The sequence below is a fragment of the Pinus tabuliformis genome, chromosome 9 (assembly GCF_031772625.1).
Source record: "Pinus tabuliformis cultivar Carrire ecotype Pingquan chromosome 9, CPIR1, whole genome shotgun sequence".
NCBI classification, from domain to species: domain Eukaryota; kingdom Viridiplantae; phylum Streptophyta; class Pinopsida; order Pinales; family Pinaceae; genus Pinus; species Pinus tabuliformis.
In genome coordinates, this window is record NC_142307.1 from 228064586 (window position 1) to 228081425 (window position 16840).

Genomic DNA, 16840 nt, shown 5'->3' on the forward strand with positions numbered 1-16840 from the left:
GGACAAGAAAAGAACCAAAATGAAATACCCAAGGAAATCATAGAATCCATGCAATAGTCACAACAATCAAGTAGCACATCAATCCACTGTAGTGGAATCCTCAGGTATTATTAATGGTATAAAATTCAAAATCTTATTTGATACTGGTGCAACATATAGTTTCATTTCATTGTATGCATTAAACAAATGTGGGTTGGCATCTCATAAATAAAATGATTTCAGACAGGTAGAAATGACCTTAGGAGAACTCCAATCCGTAGACTTAAGTGTGGAACAATGCAAAATTGATCTAGGGGTCTCTTTGACTAAATTGAAAGTTTATGTCACAACCCTGGGAACTTATGATCTTGGCATAGGTATGGATTGGTTAGAAGCTCATCAAGCTTGGGCAGACTATTATGGGAAAAGAATTCTTGGTATAAATGATGAAGGAGAGGCGATCCAAATTCAACGTATCAAGAGAAAAGTATCTTTACGCTACAAATCAACAATGCAAATGAAGCATTTCTTAAGGAAAGGTCATCAAGCATACACAGTTCAAGAAGTAAGCAAAGAAAAAGGACTATCCTTACAACAATATCCGATGTTAGCTAAATTTCCGGATGTATTTCCAAAGGAACTACTAGGATTACCCCTGAAAGAGAGCTATATTTCACAATATAATTGGAACTTGGTTCTCAACTAATCTCTAAAACACCTTATAGAATGACAGCTCTAGAACTTCAATAATTTCAATTCAATTGAAGGAACTACTGGATATAGGACACATTCGACCTAGTATATAACCTTGGGGTGCTCTTGTAATTTTTTTCAAGAAGAAAGATGGTTCCTTAAGATTATGCATAGACTACCAAGACTTGAATCGAGCTACAGTAAAGAATCGGTATCCCATGCCTCGAATTGATGACCTCTTCAACCAAATTAAAGGAGCTACTGTCTTTTCAAAAATTCATTTACAATCAAGCTACCATCAGCTAAGGATTTTGGAAAATGATATTTCTAAGACTGCATTCCAAACACACTTTGGGCATTATGAATTTACTATGGTACCATTTGGGTTGACTAATTCACCAGCAATATTCATGAACCTTATGAACAACGTTTTCCACAAATTTCTTGATCAATTTGTACAAGTTTTCTTAGATGATATTCTAATCTACTCCAAGAATAAGAAAGAACATGAAGATCATTTACGGATAGTATTATCCTGCCTTAGGAAACACCAGTTATATGGAAAGTTATCCAAGTGTTCTTTCTTTCAAGAAAAAATTCATTACTTAGGTCATATCATATCTGGTGAAGGAATCCCAGTAGATCCAGAGAACTTAAAAGAAATCATGGAATGGCCAATACCAAAAAATGCACAAGATTTGTGAAGCTTTATGGGTTTAACCGAATCCTACTAAATATTTGTGGAAGGGTTCTCCAAAATTGAAAAGCCAATTACAACTCTTCAATGTAAGGGTGTTAAGTATGAATGGACTAAGGAATTTAATAAAGCATTCTTTGAACTCAAAAGACTGTTGACCAGTGAACCAATCTTAAGAGTCCTTGATATGGACAAAATTTTATTGTATGTAATGATGCATCCAAACACGGGTTAGTTATAGTATTAATGCAGGATAGAGGAGTAATAGCATATGCCTCAAGAAATTTAAAACCTCATGAAGAACAGTACGCCACTCATGATTTAGAGTTAGTTGTTTTAGTACTAGATTTAAAGATATGGAAACACTATCTAGTAGGAGAAGCTTTATGCTTAAAAGCAACCATCAAAGTCTTCAGTATTTGTTCACCCAAAGAGACTTAAATGTTATACAAATATGATGGAATGAATTCCTAAGTGAATATGACTTTGGAATATCATACATTAAAGGAAAAGAGAACGTAGTGGCAGATGCTTTAAGTAGAAGACCCCGAACATTTATTTAATGCATATGATTTTATGGAAGGATGTATGTTCCTGATAATGGGGATCTCTAAGACACCATTCTTAAGGAAGCCTGCAGAACAGTATGTTGTGCACATCTTTTAGTAAAGAAAATGTATATTGATACCAAGAAACTCTTCTTCTGGTTGGGCATGAAGCACAATATTGTTCAATTCATTGCAAAATGTCTTGAATGTCAACAAGTAAAAGTTGATCATTGTCATCTAGCAGGTCTCTTGCAATCTCATGGAATTCCTATGACCAAATGGGAGATCATTTCTATGGATTTTATCACTAGGCTACCTCTTACTTCACAAAGACACAATTTTATTTTGGTGGTAGTGGATAAATTAACGAAAAGTGCCCATGTCATTCCTATAAGAGATACTTACGAAGTTTCTAACGTAGCTCCAATATTTATAAATGAAATTATTATATTTCATGGAATACCTATAAAAGTTATATCAGATAGAGACTCATGATTCACTTCAAGATTTTGGACTTGTATGCAATCAACCTTAGGAACTCAACTAAATTTGAGTATAGCTTATCATCTTGAAACTAATGGGCAAACAGAAAGGGTAAATCAAGTACTCAAAGATATGTTGAAGAGATCAGCAGTCACACTATGAAAGGTACTTATCCTTGGCCAAATTTGCATACAATAACAGTTACCACAGTTCAATCAGAATGTCTCCATTTGAAACATTATACGACAGACCTTGCAGAACACTGTTAAGTTGGGACAGGTTAGAAGATCAGGTGATAGTAGGGCCCTAATTAATCCAAGAGATGGAAGAACATGTAAAACAAATTAGACAACAGTTAAAAGAAGCATAGGATAGACAAAAGAATTATGTTGATCTAACATGAAGTATGAAGTAGAAGATCAATTTTTCATCCACATCAAACCAAATAAAAGTACTATTCGATTAAGAAAAGGGACAAAGTTGTGACCCCGATTTATCGGACCATTTAAAGTCATGGAAAGAGTTGGACCTATTGCCTATTGTCTTGCACTGTCACCTCACTTGCATAAAGTTCATAATGTATTTCATGTATCTGTATTAAGACATTACATAGCTGAAAAATCTCATAACCTTCAATGGAAGGAACTGAAAGTACTGGATGAAGGAATCATATCGGTCGAACCATTACATATACTAGAATGTAGGGTTCGACAACTCAGGAATCATCAGGTAGACCAAGTTAAGGTCTAGTGGGACAAGTATAGCCCTGGATCAAATGCTTGGGAAGATACAGGAATCATATGTCAAAAATACCCCAACTTGTGTTAATTTTGAAGAATTGTAAGCCGTATTTTGTATATATTTACTTTAATTTAAATCAGATACTCAAAATCATTTTGGAATGATCACATATAAACATGAATTTTTATGTTATGTTATCTACTTAATTCTACTGGTACATGGATACCAAGATGGAATATGTTATTCAAATTAACCTTACTGAATTATAGATACCAAAGTAAAGTTTAATATTTGATTAATATTTCTATAAAATTTAAATCATGAATTATGATAGGAATTAAGATATTATAAATTTTGCTTCATTTATGCATATCAATATAATTAATGAGATAGAAATAAAAGAATGATTACAATTTCAATATGAAATTCAATAACATGAGCAGGACATGACCAAATATGTTGTACTAGAGATAACAACATGTATGAGAAATTGTTTATTCTATGTATATACTAATGCACATGTTATAATATATGGACAAGTGTTTACGTTGCAGCTAGTATTGTTACCAAAATGGCCACGTGATGACAAAAACTTCAGTACAATTAAGACTCAATAAGGTTGCAAGAAAGAGCATTAAATTGGGTTCCACTAGGAGGGGTGGACGTATTGTCTACCATTTATCCTCCAAAACCTAGATTCATAGGAATCACGCTCCCCTAGACATTTGATGATGACTGCCAGGTGCCTACTGAGCAATCAAGTTGATATAATCAATGCTGATACCCTTGAGAGCCTATGAATGGTTAATAAGTATAGCTGACACCATGTCACACTCTAGTAGAGGACAAATAGGATGGAAGTGGAAGAGATTAGGAAGGATAGGACGATTCTAGAGTAGCTTGAAGAATCAACTGGGGCAGGACATGAATATTATAGTTGTAAAAGCTTAAAATATTTAAGAAAACAAAATTTTTAAATAACCAAATAAAACGAATTCAATCTTGAAATATAAGGACTTATATACTCACATTAATCACTAATATATTTTAGAAACCTTAACTTTGGGACGAAGTTTCTGGAAGGAGGGACGTATGTAATGACCCGCCTATAAATAAAATACAAGTATTAGCATACTTACAAGACCTCCATACGATAGCTACGTATGCATGGACCCACATGTATCGCACTATATGTAAACTAGTTATTACAGGAGGAGATATAAATTAAGGTAATGAATTAATACCTCACCAGAGTATCATATATATGATAAGTCCTTAAAACCAATAGAAAATGTTAATTTTTAATTACAAACTAAAATTTACAATTTAAAATTAATAAAATAATAATATAAATTAATTAAAATTATAAATTTAATTAATTCATTAAAATAATAAATAAACTTTATTAAATCAAAACTATGTATCCAAATAAAAATCAATGAAATCAAATGAGATTTGATTTCATAAAAGTTACACGTAACCAAAATATTGACACGGAGATGAAAAGAAGGCGGTGGATGAGGAAACAAAAGAAGAGGGGGAAAACCATTTTGGAGGAGGAAAGCAAAGTTGAGAACAATTTTTGGATACTGTAGTACAACTATGAAGGGAACTTGAGTCTTGGTTATACTGGATTTTTTGGGCATGGGGGAATCAGATTGCTTCAATTGGAAAGCTTTCTAAGAATGAGTACCTAGGTTGTACCCAGTTCGGCAGGACGTTTTGGTTGTTTTAGTAACATAGTCGAACAAGAATTACAGTAGTGTAAACAAATTTACAACAGAGCAGACAAATTTGTAGCAGAGCAAAAAAATTTGCGGAAGAGCAGACAAGTTGGTATTCATTTTATTAATCTTTCAAATTTAGTTTTCAAATTTTCATGCTCTGGTTAAAAAAATAAAAAATTACAATCTGGGTCCTTACAACTTGGAAGCTCTAATTCCATATTTGAATAATACAAGCTAAGAAATTATGATATATATGTGGTACCATTTAAGTACTTCATTCAATAGATCAGCATGGTTTTGAAATAAGTGAAATAACAACATCACATATAGGAAAACAATGAATTATTTGCATTAATATAAATGGGAGGATATTACGATTGTAAGTAGCAGTTGATCTTGTAGAATATCTCCTCCAAGTTGTCCTTTCTTTCACAATATTCACCTCCAATCACCCTAAATGCATGAGATGATAACCACTCACTATAGTAGCATAAGGGAAAAATCACTCTACAAAATCCAACCAAAAAACTAACTAGGAGCTTGTGGAATAAGGTAAATATAGGAAGGAGGGGTAGTTCCTGAATTCTTATCCATTTCCCAATCTAGCCTTGAGATCCAAAAGTGATGGGAGGATGAGCTCAGGGGATAAGATGGTGATTTCTCTAAGGTGGAATTAGAGAGGATTCAAATGTTTATCCAGGGTAAATGGTTGAAACAAGCTCTGGATGCTTCTGGAAGAGGAAACTTTGGATAATTTTGAATTTTTCCCAAATTTCTAGAATCAACACAACCCCACACTTATTCAAGGTGCACTAAATAGCACCCTGAGAGAAGGAGAGACTGCACTATAACGCAGTTTCTCAGTTATGTAGGGTGTGTTGGTCCTTAAAATGATTGAAACATGGTGCTTTTAGGCAGAAACTTAGGGATTAGGGAGAGACATGCTTAGGGCTTTGTGTAGGGATGATGACAATATGGTGAAGGATGTGAATTGGTCCCATTTGAAGGCTTATTGACCAGATGAAAAAATGTCCTATAACAAGTTGCATCATACATCAATCTCACATGATGAAAAACAAGGATTGAAAAAATATGTAAGAAGTAAACAAGACATACTACAATGCATCTAGGACATGGAATCACATTGATATTTTCATTGATCTCCAAGGAAATTTTTACATTACATTTTTCCAGAATTTCTTTATCTCCAAACCCCCACAATATCTAATTTTTGGTCCTTTTTTTTGTTCCTTAGACCTAATTGTTTCAATTAGTTTCTAAAACTAATAATCAACATAGTTACAAAAAAATCTTCCCTTTTACAAACTATAGAATGAATGTCGATACATTTTGGATCTCAACAAAATAGTAATAAAATACAAATGACAGGCAAAGGCCCAACTTTTTTAACAGTCACATAAGTCAAGATGGAGGTAAGTTGGTTCTCATCATAGTTGAAGTGAGAGTCCCAGGTGTCAATCTTCAAGCACATGTTGACGTAACACATGTTGCATTTGAAAACCATAAAAAAACTCCATGAGAGCACTTGAGCAGTTTTTGGAATAAGGACTAAGCGATGTCAAGAGAAATCTGGGTTGTCAATCTGTAGATGAGCAGTTCTGGCCAAACCACTCTCTAGGGCACTCATTTGGTATAATTTCTTTGTACTTTGTGTTGTTAGGATTTCATGGATCTGAGAAAGAACAATACAGGCTATCAATTGCTATGGGATATATCAAAATGATAATCTTGTTTCTTTTATTATCTGCCTCCAGGTCATTTGGTCATGAAATTGTCTCCACCAAAGTGAATGATCCCAATCCCTTCAAAACTTCCATCATAATGATATTTTTCCTCTAATTATTTTTGGGTCAAATTTGGCTCCATTAGCTTCCTTGTGCATGCCTTATCGATTGGGGCATATCTTGCTTCCATCTCCATGAAAATAAGAATTTCAATCATAGTCTCCACAGGAGACAAACCCTCCTTCCAAATGATCCCTACAACTTCTTCAAGACATCTACATAAAACATGAAACTATTGTAGCTTGATTGTTTCGCATTGATGAGCTATATTTACCAACTCATCATAAATAAAACAACAACATTGAAGGCTTGGATCTAATAAACAAATAAATTTCCTTCTTACTAGAACTTCAAAAGAAACCTTAGGGATGAACAAAGGATTTTTTGGGCTAGTAGAAGTTTGAATATCCATTTAGATATCTTCATGAGAGTGTTGTAGCGGCTACAACCACCCTCCAAAATTTTTCCTTATCTTGTTTTGGAGCCTCCCTACCAAACTTACACAACACTTTGTCTTGCTTTTTCAAGTACTCAAGCTTCAAGTGTTTTCCTCACACAAAGGCAGCGTGTCGATCACAGTTGATCCATTCCCCTCATAGGCTGCTCACTCAGACTTGGTCCAACTGTAGGCTGAGCAACTTCCCCTTAAAAATTGTGCATTTCTAGAGGGAAACCAGCCTTGCCTCCAGGAATTATGCAATCCTCTCTAACAACCTACTAGGCTCCAGGATTGTGCAATCTTGCCAGCCAACCCTCCTAACAGGATTTGCGCAAATTTTCCCAGCAGTAGGTTGTTCAGCCCACAATTTGAAAAAAACTGGGTAGCATTCAGTTGCTCTACCGAGAAATTGTGCAATCCCGTTTGGCATTCAGCCCAGCTCACAGTCAGGAATGCGCATTTTTCCCAAGCAATTGAGAAATTGCATGCATGGATAGTCTGATTGACCAGTTCCACCCGAGACTGAGGAAACTTGACTTGCGTGCATGCATGACGTGATCTTCCTGGAATAACAAGAGACAACATGCAAAAGGCCTCTGATGATTCAGGGAGCTATTTTTAGTAGCTAGGGGTTACATGCAAAGTTGTTTTATAAGTTTCCCTCCAAGTGTCGCTTTTTCCTAGATTGGCATGCGGGTCATGAGACTAAACTTATTTATTCGATGCATCAAAGCTAATTGTTTTACATAGATCTTGGAGCTCTGACATCCCACAGCACATCCAGGATTCTTCGACACATTTGTCTCAGCTGTTCACAAGTAAGTGGCCTTAGCTTGTCTTTTTCAACATTTATGTCACTTTTTGTGTATTCGCTTGTGTGAGAGTTGTTTCGTTGATTTGTTTGAACATATGTTGTCATTTACATGTATTCTAGCTTGTGCTAGCTCTATTTTAGTTTTCGTTGTTATCTCACTACTGTTGCATGCATGAAAATGTTTTGCGCGGATGTTTGCCCAACCGGTGAACAACCTCACCCACATGCATGTTGATCTGTTAGTTGAATATTTCATTCATGTTTTGCATGCATTGTTTATCACTTTTGCTATCACTTAGTGTCACCATGCATTCACTATCTTAGTTTCTTTCAATAGCCCATCGGCGAGTCAGGCCAACCTTGGCCCAAGCTCTGCCTTCACGAAGGTTGCATTGCGCAAGATGGGGAAGGAAGGCTCACCTTTCTCTTCAGATTTGTGCATTCCTGCCTAGCATTGGCCTCCAGGACTGCTTTGTGCATTTCTGGAGGACAGTGGTTGTTTGGCCCATGAAACTGCGAAAATATGTCCTTGGGCAAGCAGTCCTTCCCACCTGGAATTGTGCATTGCGCAAACCCAACAGCCATTTACCTGACTATATTGAACATTTCGAAGATACAATAGCTAGTCCATCCTCCTGGACAACCCAACCTACCTTTTCCATAGTTCTAGCACCCGGTCAATCAAACTCCCAGTAAAATTTGTGCAATATTTCTCATCAATTCCCTAGATATGTGATGTGTCCTTCCCCGGATTTGTTTTGTTTTCATTGACATATTTCTTGCCATGCATGCTACTTGTTTCCATATATTTCACGTGTTCATCTATCTCAATGGCTTCCAAGAGAATAGGATCTCAGGACGTTAATGGTATTGTAGCTGGAGCAATAGTTGAGCAGGTGTCCTCTAGTCTATCGATCTATGAAGTTACGAAGTTGTATCTAGGCAAGGACATCAAAATGAAGTGGAAAGAGGTGATTGAAACATTTGCAGGTACTTTTTTGGAAGACCTTAAAGACCTCTAGGTGTACGTGAACACTCATAAGTCCAACTTGTACCGGATTGCATGCAGATACCCCACATTCCCATGCGCGAATATGATTCGCTGGATCATCTCTCACACTGACCTTGAGATAATGACCTTGAGAAGTGTCAGTGGGACAAAGCTTGCAACCTTCTAGGCATGAGATTATGATGATATGTATCAAATGATCGAGCCCATGACTGTCATGACTCCTCCATTCAGCTTGCCAAAAAGCAGAGCTCACTCCAGAGACATTCTGAAGGATTGGGTAAAGGAGCCATCTTTTTCAGGATGACACCCAATCAGGTCTATAAGACGAAGATATTGAGGAAGGAATACCAATACTTGGTAATATTTTCATGTCAACTGAGTGGCCAAGAAAGCACTGAAACCTTTCCTCGTAGTTGGGTAATGGCACTAGACCAACTGGCTAGAGAAGGAAGACCATGCAATTGGTCCAACATACTGGCTCATCAACTAAAGGAACAAGTCACGAAGGCTCAACAGTCACCTGAGGGTATGCATGCAGAGATTTGTATGTATGCCTACATTCTAGATGCAGTCTATGCCTGACATGAGTTCCCATACTTGGAGTGGGCATGGTCATCGATGGAGACTATTATGAACACGTATTTCAAGTTGTTTTTTGAATGCAGTCTTAGAGGAGTAATCATACGGCTATCTGAAAATTTTGTCACCCCAGTGTATAGGTTTATATTCGAACAAGATCCACCTTGCATGTCAGAGGAAGCAATGAAGGCATTGCATATTGGTATACCTCATCGTCCGACCTGTTCATTTGAGTGTTTAGTACAAAGAAGTCTCTACATGTTCTGCCAAATTTCGCCTTGGACATGCTTGCCATGTAGGCAGTAGCATACCACATCTCGGTAGGATTGACAGCTAGACTATAGCAAAAGAAGTAGGCACCTTGCCCCGCTCTTCCATTGCAAATTGGGTTATATGAGATCCGAAGTATCAAGCAAGCGAATTTCGAAGCAGAACAGATGAGGAAGTACCCTTTCGACCTTCGAAGCTTCAACTAGTATGACCCACATTGCATTGTGAAGGATCTGTTAACACCCAGGTTGTTCCCTTTGACTCCCAAGGGAATACGGCCGGGGTAACCACTAACCAATCTTTGGATTACAGCTTCTAGCCAAACTGTAATCAGAGAGGGCTCTCTCTTTAAGGTTTGTCTCTGTTTTGTGAAGATTTTAGGCTAGTTATGAGTTCAGGGTTTGGTTTATGTTTTGGTTGAGGGATATCTTTCTGTACCTAAGGTGAAAGTCTTCAGATAGTGTTAATCCATTGGGCAATGGAGTCTGTGGCTACAGGTCATTTGAAATATTGAGTTGGGTTGATGAAACTACAGGGCCATTTAAATACTTCATGAAACAAACTTGAAATTGTGATGGTGAAGTGTGTTTAACCAGTGAAAAGCAATTAAGAATTTTCCACTAAGCTGGGAGTGTGAGAAAGAGATATATTGCACAGGAGCAGACTTGAATTCCTGAAACAATAATCACTGTGAAAGATATAGTGTGGAGGTGCAGCAATTAAGAATTACACCTTTATTACTATAACTGAAGAAAAACATTTATAATAGCTTAGATTGAGTTCAGGGTAATCTGTGATTAAATCCTAGAACTATTCTTTTTCTTTGCCATTAACTACAAAACACAGAAACAAGAATGAGATATGAAAAGATAACAAAACACATAACGAAGAGTTTTTAAGGAAAACTTATTGTGCCATGAAGTACGCAGGAATCCTGTAACATTCAGCAAAACACCACAATGCCTCAGATAACGCAGAGCTTTGGAAATTCCATCAGCTTTGTATTAATTCTCTGAAAATTTACAGCATAAGAACTCTAGAAGAGAAATCAACAACAACCCCTGCAAGCTTATGCGAGGGGGAATATATACAATCGGTCATACAAAATATCTGAACCGTTGAGTCATCTGGAAATAAATACGTTCACCAACTATTACAGAACAGCAGATAAGAAAGTTATTACAGCTTTGAATACAAAATAAATGCTCTTTAATTCTGTCAGAAGACTTTTTGACCTTTGGAGGCCACTGAGTCGGTTTGAACGTTTTGTTTTTAATGCTGGATGATGTGTCTTTATGGCTGTCATGTTGTAGCTTTCTCGGCCCTGTCATCTATGACTGTCAGTGCTGCCTCAGTGGCCGAATAGTTTTGTTGAGTTGGCTCAGCCCATTCTTCTCCATACATGCTGAATTTATCAAATTTTCCTGTGCATGATAACTTATATTTTTTGATGAAAAACTTGGTGAATGGATTCTTGTCTATAATATCATCTGTATCGTCTTAGTCCACCATTCCTGTGTGGGCAATTGATGTCTCAGAATTGCCTCTAAGGTCTCATCTGCCTCTGTGTATTTGTAGAAGTTTGGAGGCACTTCAAACAAGTGTTTGATCTCATTCATTATAAAGAATAAGTTCTCTACCTTGTTGTAGAGACTTTGTCCTGTTGCTGGTCCTGTTTCTTCTAAGGTACTGGGACTTTCAGTGATCTGATTAGTAGCAAATGTATTGACCCTCTTGGCATAATTTTCATGGGAAAGTAGCCTCCCTGCGCTGTTCAGTAAGCCAGGAAGACCTCTGTTTTGTAATGCTACAAATTTGTCCATAAACTTATTAACCTCTGTCTGCATGTCCTGGCTTCTTCTTTCCAATGTCTGTACCAGGCTTTTTAATGTCAGGACCCTCTTTATCAGCTGGATGGTCTCAGTCCTGTTTGGAATTCCCATTGCTACCAGCTGAGCACTTGTTCTGTTATTAAGCACATTAATCATTCTATTGGAAACCTCAGGCATATTGCCTAGAGATGCCCTTGCTCTCTGGATTTCCCTCTGTGCTTTCCCTATGAGCTCCATCTACTCATGAATGGTCTCAATGTATTGCCATTGATCAGTGATGGATTGGCCAATGTTGGCCCACAAAACTGTTTTGAGCTCAGCTGTCACTTTGTCAAGGGTGAGCTCCTTCTCCAGCTCCTTTATCTTCTCTTTCAGGGCCTTTATCTCTCTTCCTTTCTCAGCTACATTTTGTTTTGATTTATCATATTTTTCATTCAACTTGACTAAATTCTCCCTGGCCTCATTTAATTCTGCCATTTGGGCTTCTAGGGCTTGGATTTCATTTCTCAGTTTCTGCATGTCCAGGCTTGGAGCCTGCTCTGTTGTTGGCGCTGGTGCTGATGTGGAAGGCGCTGTTTGTTCTATCGTTTCAGGGGGAGGAGCAGTATTTTGAGGAGGTTCCTCAAGGTTAATTATCTCTGGAGGAGGCTGAGATGTTTGTCCTCCTTCTTTTTGTTGTAATGCTGCCTGCAGTGCAGCCTGTACAGCCTCTGATTCGCCCAATTTCTCCCGTGTCTGGATCAGCTGTTTGTATAATGAGACCAGCATAGCTGTTGCATCTTGGTCATGTCTCAGCTGGGCAACCTCTTCTGTTTGAGGATGAAGAGTTGCTGGGATTTTGATCATTTTCCTCAACGCTGCCATATCTGCATCTCTTAACTTCAATAATGCTTGTACAACCTTGATGTCCATGGGATCATGCCCAAGTTCTATGATTATCTCCTCTAAGGCTTTGATTCTGTTGTCCTTCGCTTGAGAGGATGCTCTCTCCAACTCAAGTTGGGCAGCTGTGTTGTTTAGGCTATTTTCTAGCCTGTAGTTCACCAATGTCTTATCTGCCAAGGAGGCATACACCATCTCACCCGTTTGCTTATGTAATTCGATTTGATCCATTGGGTGGATGTCCCTGGAAAGGACCTCAAGGTTGGTCCTTATGTAATCTGCAGCTGACTGCGGCTGCAACACTGCTGGCGTAAAATGGCTCATGATCATTTTGCCCTCCTGGACATCATATGCAGACATTAGTCTTTGCTGGTTAGTGGGAGCCATTTTCAACAAATGATTATATAGTTGTATTCTTATGGGCTCATTCCTCTTCTTTATGTCAATGAATTGTTGCTTGATGCCCAGTTCACCTCCTCCTTGCTGGCTTGAGGAGCTGACTTCTCCTCCCACTGTCCTTTCTTGTTCCTGCTGGAAGGAACTTGCTGAGGCTTCCATACTTGGTGGGCCCATGCCCAAAGATTTCCCTATAGGCATTTCTTCCTCTGAGAGGGGATTCATCCTGTGTCTTTTCTCCCCTTGAGTTGTTGATGTTGTGAGGGGAGTCTCTCTGTCCCTCTTTCTACTTATGTCTTCTTTTTGTGGGGTTTGGAGGACTGAGGCCTCCACTGTTGTCTCCTGCCTAGGAGGCAGAGTGTCCTGAGCTTGCTGCCCTGTGGATATTGGGGCCTGTGATGTTTGCTCTTGTTGCACTGGCTGTTCCTTTTCTTGCTGCCCCCCTTGTTGTTGTTGTACCTGTGGCTGTTGCTGCACTTCCTGCTGCTGTACCTGTTCATGAGGTGGCTGCTTTGGCTCCATCTCTTTCTCTTTGCCTTTGCTAGAGGTTTGATCAGTAGCTTTGGCTGCTTGCTGATGTGCTGTGGAGGATGAGGCAGCTGCTCCCACTTGAGTGCCTGGAAGAGCAAATACCTGTGCACAAAGCTCTAAGTCAGCCATCTTTTGGAGATTTTTAACTGCTCTTTGATTTAATTCTTCTTGTGTGAGGCAAGCTTAAGTGGCCATAATTGGCCAGCCTATATTTGACCCTTCTTAGGCTTATGAAATGATTGGGGTCGTATGGTTTCCAAAGGAAGCTGGTCTGCAGGCCAAGGGATTCTAGCATTCTATCTGCCTCTTGCCAACCTTCCTCCCTTTTGTTGTAAATGAAGTGGCCTAATTGGTTTCTGACTTTGAGCTGTGCTTTCTTGCCTTTGCCTGAAAAGTGTAGTACATCAGCATTCCAAAATTGCCTGAAGTATTCAAGGGAAAACAATCTCATGGGCACATATTTGGGTAACCTGTATGGGGGCAACTCACATCCATATATTCTGATGACGGTGTGGTTTTGGTAATAGTACCAATCCCCAATGCTGTATATCTTAGACAATTGAAGGACTCTCTGCATCTCATCAGTTAGCCTTGGAGGAGGTGAGCTCATAAGCAAAGACATGGCTGGGTGGATGAAGAGGTCTATAAACTCACAATAAGTGTATGGAGAACAAGATCTGTAGTGGAAGACAGAGGACCAATAAACTACTGACCTTGGATTGCCTTGTGCATCCACTCTCTTCACAGCAAAGTGAAATTTCTCATGTTGATAATACAAAATTAAGTGGTAGATGTAGGAGGGGTATCTGAACACCCTTTCTCTTGACAAGTTCATCAATTGCTCATGTATTTTATCAGATATGTAAGTGGCATAGTCATAACAGATTGGGGACTTGCCAGGGGCAAACATGAGCATCATCACCAGCACAGTTTCATCCACAAACTCAATTGAATTATAGCCCAGAATGGGACTGATCATGTCTACAAGGTCCCTGCCCAATTGGTTGAGGTAAACATGAGAAATGGGAGGGTACTTCACGGTGTCAGAGTCAATGTACAATTGATTTAGTTTGGTGACCTGAGCATCTGTCAATTTAGCTCCTTGCTTTATCAGATCAATCAGTGATAAAGGAACTAATTTCTTCTCAGTTTTGAAGTGCAACATCTCTCTGATGGCTTCAGGGGTGACATAGAAAACAACTGAGCCTGAAGGGTCAATCACAGCCCTCTGAGTGGCGTCATAGCAGTCAGCACATAGGTGGATTAGGTCAGGAAACTGGTTGACCTGAGGGAGCTTGAAGATAGGGAGAAAAGAATCCCAAATACCCAATACATCTGTTCCACTCTCATGTTTAATCTTTAATTCATTCAGCAAGTGGATGTGGTACTTGCTGTGCATTAGCATTTCTTCTGATATTTGATAATCCAGGTCTGCTAATGGTTACCATTCCAATTCTCTCTGAGGGGAATTTAATGGAGCAATATTCAAGGCTACAGGAGCTACTGGTGCATCCATGGTTACTTTAGGATTTTGTTTGTATGCACTGGTGTTACTATGCAGAGCAACACAAAGGAGTGTTTCTTGGAAAGAGAGGTGATTTACTGAGGAACAGAGGATAAAATGGCAATGGCAGCAATTGAAACACTGCACAAAGCACTGATAGGGCAAATGCTTGGCCTTAAAAACTCTCTTTACAGTGAATTGGTGCAGCTTGGGTTCTCAGTTCACGAATGCGCGAACTAACTGTATGTTTTGTGAAAACTCGGGTAAACAAGGCTCTGCAGGCGAATTTTGACTTTACAACTTGAAAATGGAGGCTAGCCACAGGGGATTTAGTGGTAAACACAATGTTTTCTTACTCTTTAAGCTATTGTTGGAGAATGCAGGATAAAACCAGGCGCAGAGGGAATGACTGGGATAAATACCTGGTAAACTGTCGGCAATAGTCACAAATGCAGGTGGATTTGGCACACCAACGGTCCTCGGGTCGAATTCAGCAGGTTGACGCTTGTTTGGTCGTAAAATACATGCAGAGGTGCCACAGTCGTTTTTTGCAGAAGTAATGAAAAACACGATTTTTCGGCCAAAATATGGATTTTTGGGTTATTTGGTGCCTTTTTTGGATGACGTCAGCATGACGTCATCAGGTGGGGTCAAGGTCGGATGATGTCATCGAGTGACGTGGCAGCTTGAGAGTGGTCCACGGGGATGGTGAGGTGGTGGGCAGGTCAGAGCAGTGGCAGACGGGGGCGCTAACGCGGCGGTGATGTAGCAATGACGCAGTAATGATGTGGTAGTGACGTTGGCAAGGCGGGTTCACAGAAATCGGAAACGGTAAGCGGTATAATATCGCACTGCCTTATATACGGAAGCGGGATTTTCAGAGGGCGCTCCGATACGATTTGGGGGTGACGCGTGGCAGAGGCCTGACTGTTGTTGGGAAAAGTATCCAATACGGAATGACCCTATCCCACTCTAAGGGTGATAGTACCTCAGCAACAATCAAAGCAAAGCTATTCGAGATTACTTCTTTATGAGATGTAAGAGAGAGGAGGAAGAGATCCACTAACCGATGTCTTCCGCTAATGATTGATCCAATCTTCTCTCTTTGCTTCTTTCTCCCAGCTCCTTGCTCTTTCACTGGCCCAGCTACACCAAGATCCTGCAAAATAACAAGAGAGGGAAACTACAAGAAGCATACATTCATAACTGATTCAAGGATTAGAATAAATCAAATATACAAGTATACCAATACACCATTGAGACACATGCATATAGAAGAACCTAAAATGCTTTATTAATGGAAGAAGTAAAGTTCAGGAAGTGATACAACCATAAAAGGCCCAATCCAGCATCACCTCCCAGCAGAAAGAAATTTCCTCTTCACCTCCTTCAAGCAAATCACCCAATAGTTCTATACTCAAACCAACAGCACTTCCTTACATTCACAAGATTCCAGCCTCCTTAGACCTCATGAGAGAGCTCTATATATAGGAGTTTTGGAGAAAGGATGAGTCAGCTTGAGCTTGGCATGAAGCTGACTAGTGTCCTCTCCCACTTCAGTTATTCTTCAGTTCTTGAGTCCACTTGGAGGTTCTTGCTTCCACTTGGAGATCTAGACCCTCTTACTCATCACCAGTCGAATTCCCTGATCCAAGTGTCATTTTGGAAGCTTCCTGGGCATTGACACCTTGAGGAATGATTGTGCCACTTGTCCAAACTCGCCCAGCGCAGGTAGCCTTCTTTGCAGTTGACATTCAGCGCAAGTACACAATGGAGCAGTTGACATTCAGCGCAGATGCTCAGTGGAGCAGTTGACATGATCCAGAATTAGCTTGTTTTTGAGTGTTTTCAGGTGGAGAACTGATATTCAATGCTGTGGTTTGCTGACCTTGTTCCTCTAGGGGTAGG

General features: G+C 39.2%; 1 pseudogene; it reads right to left on the reverse strand.

Annotated features, from left to right (window-relative positions):
* Positions 1-6728: 6728 nt before the first annotated feature.
* LOC149148012 (dynamin-related protein 3A pseudogene) overlaps positions 6729-16840 on the reverse strand; it is a 29537-nt pseudogene continuing 19425 nt past the window's right edge.